The following is a 3,798-nucleotide window of genomic DNA, read 5'->3' on the forward strand; positions in this document are numbered from 1 at the left end:
GTACGTATGGAACATAAGTGATCCGTCAGATGCTCCGTCGAGGCTAAAATTTATATGGTCGTCAACCATTTTCAAGCCAGATTTTTTTTCAAAACTTATGACTTAAAAATAACCCTTTTGTGTGTAATGCATATCCATACCTAGAAAATAGTTAAGACTCCCAAGACCTTTGAGTGAAAATTTATTGTTGAGGGGAACTATAATATCATTAACCTCCTAAGCATTGCTACTAGCGACCATTATATCATCAATATACACTATCAAATACATTGTTGAGCTATCAAACCATTTAATAAATAAGGAATAATCAACTCATTAAGTTTGAAACTTAAGAGGCTTAGTAAGAAATTGTTTGAGCTTATCAAACCAAGCTTGAAGAGCTTTCTTTGGACCATATAAAGATTTATAAAGCCAGTGTTAGGATCTAGTACTCTAAGTGTAGTAAATTTTTCAATTTGTACTTGTAAATTTTTGAAAAAATTGGTTTAAATAAAAGTCAGTTACTCATTAATATCATATGTATTTGTCCTCAATGATTTTTTTTCAAAAAGAAGAATGAAATAAAGTTTTGGCTCATTGGTTACCTATTGTTTAACTAATATTAAGTTGCACTAAGAGGTCGAATCATAATGCAAGAAGACAACTTATATTAGTAGATAATCTAAACAGTCCGTAATGTAATAAAAATTGAGCTGTCGTCTATCAAGTCCAATTGGAGAGATACCTCATCAGGTGTATTGGAGTGGATGACTCCCAAAAGATAGAGACATAGATGTGATTGTCTAGACTAACAATACATTGGATAGGATCCAAGTTGAATTTATCCTAGATCCATTTATGGATTTAATCACTTGTGATGTTCATAGTGTGATATACCTTAATCTTGAATGGATGATGATCTATGTATGCATGACTCGTATACTGTGATGTATTAAAAGCCTAAGTTCAAATAGATAAAGAATCGAAAGCTAGTACATTAGGTATATGACTTTTGCATGATGTAACATCATTCCAAAATAGTTGAATTATAGCCCTATAAGGGTAAATGATATCCTCCCATTGGCATTACATGGTGGTTAAAAAAGGAATATGGCCACGAATCATTTTTCATAAGACAGTTTATTTAATTACTATATATAACAACTCGATTTTAGTAGGTGTTAGAAAGCACGATTTTAAAGTCGAATTTCATAATTTGAATTAGTGGGAATATTAAACGAGGAATTTACATACATAGTACGATATTATAATATTGAATTATTTCAAAATTGAATCGAGAAATTTGTTAGGTATAGTATATGGACTAAATTGCAAAGTGGATTGCTTAAGTAAAAATTGATTAAAGGAATGAAAGATGACTTATGAAGCAATTTTGTTAAGGTCTTAAATGTAATATGATCATATTAGAAATGTGATTAGTGACTAAGTTTAATCCATTCCATCAAATTCCACCAAGTTTTTTAATATTAAATCATAGCCATCCATTTCCAGTTTAATTAAACTTAATTACTTTACTAATCCTAGTATATAAATTATGTGAGTGGGAAAGAGATTAAAACCATCATCTTTCTTCCTTGTTTGTGTTGTCCATGCCTTAGGAAAATAAGTAAGTTTTGCTAAGTTTCCCCTAGCCGTTGTCATTCCAAATTGCATCAAGGTAAACATGTTTTCTTTTGAAGTTTTTATGATTTCATGGTCTCCTAAGCTTAATTTAGTTAACCCAAGTATTATATTTTCAAATTGTCAAGTTTAATTTAAGCCATGGTTGAATTCTTGGTGAATTGAAGTTTGAAGTTAAGAATTGATGAATGCTAAGCTTAAATTATGATAATATTATGTTAGAACATAATGGGAAATCTTCATTCATGCTTAAATTAAGTTTAGATTATGTGGTTAATTATATGTCATTAAGACCAAATTTTAAAGAATGAAAATTGTTAGGAGTAAGTGTTATAGATTGATAATTTGAAGTCCTTAGTAAGTAAGTATGAAATCAGATTTAGATTCAATAGTGAGAACTAGAAGATATGGAGTTTTCGGATTTTAGGGTTTTCATGGACCAAAATGAATAGATTGTATTTCATGTTTAATTTATGTGTTTCTATGTGTTATTTGTGAAACTAATAAGTTTTGCATAATCAAATTTATCATACATAACTAAAGACGATGTCGGGACATCAAGGGATAAGGGAAAAACGAAAGTCGTAGATGAGTAGCCCTATTTCGATTTGTGCTTTCATGATTTGATTTCAATTCATAGCTTATTAAGTATTAATTGAATAAGGTAATATTTGGTCTATTGTTTCATGAATGGTAAGATTTATCTATGACTTGATGACTTGTGAACTTGTATTTTGATGATTATTGAAATTTCAGGAATATGGGTACATGAAAATATTAAATAAATGATAGGAATGCTTGATAAAACATAAAAGATAAGTGAAAGAATGGTAATGAAATGAAAGTAAAATGAAATGTTATGTAACGATTAATGATATGTGAACTTATACATGATAATGTTGTAAATACCTTATTAAATAGTCTCGGATAAAGTTATGAGTATAGTCAGCATGTCATAGGATTCATTATACGAAGATACTTCAGTTTATACCAATGAGCACTGGGTGCATATTACTTCAGACATTCTAATGAGTACTAGGCACACATTACTTTCATTTATACCGATTAACACTAGGCGCACATTACTTTCATTTATACCGATTAACACTAGGCGCATATTAATTTAGACATATCGATGAGCACTGGATGCATGTTATATTGGTGTATTGGTGGTTTGATCCGTGTATCCATTTTGAGTTCGTGCTTGATTAATAGGGGCCGCAAACTATGTAGTATATGATTGATTGTGCTAGTTGATATGTGAAATGAATAATTTATGCTTGATTGGTTAATTGAATATAAATGTTAATATGATGAATGATAGAATGTGAAAGATTATATGAAAGCTCTTGCAATTTTTATGTTTTTTGAGATTGTGGAAGCTTAAACTAGATAACTCATGCCTTAATTTGTTAAACTGTTAAAGTTTCAAAATGTTGCCATTGATGAATTCTTGAAGTTTTGGTGTTAAAATGTTAGCTTTAATGTAACACCCCTTACCCGAGACCGTTACCGGAGTTGAGCACGAGGCGTTACCTGACTTAACTTACTAGTTCGAAGCATAAAATTTGCTTTTAAAAAAATTATTTGCTCATGTTCATTCAATGTATCCCTAAAAAGTACCCTCGAGACCCTAAAACATGCAATGGAAATGGTTCGAGTCCAAACCGGGAACATTAAAAATTTTTCGAATACTTAAACAAATCAAAATAATTTATTTCACTATTCACAATAAAACTATCCACTTGCGTAACAGTCACTAATTTAATTATAACTCGAGTTACAAAACTCGAAATTTAGATCTATAAATTTTTCCTGAAACTAGACTCATATATATTATTACCATAAAATTTCAAGAATTTTTGGATTAGCCAAATAGTACAGTTTATTCGTTAAAGTCTCCTCTGTTTCACTATCTGATGGTCCTGACCTCTATTCACTAAAAATCAATTATCTCATTGTACGGGCTTCATATGGTGCTTTCGCTTGTTTCTATTGAAAATAGACTCACTAAGTAATCTAGAAATATAAATTATGACTCATAATTCTTTCTATACAATTTTTTATGATTTTATAAAATCAGAAGAGGGGACTTCAAAAACCATTCTGACCCTATCTCATTAAAATTCACATATTACAAAATATAAAATTCCTTGGCTTACACCGTTTCTTTCATGT

This window comes from Gossypium hirsutum, chromosome D01, assembly GCF_007990345.1.
Source record: "Gossypium hirsutum isolate 1008001.06 chromosome D01, Gossypium_hirsutum_v2.1, whole genome shotgun sequence".
NCBI classification, from domain to species: domain Eukaryota; kingdom Viridiplantae; phylum Streptophyta; class Magnoliopsida; order Malvales; family Malvaceae; genus Gossypium; species Gossypium hirsutum.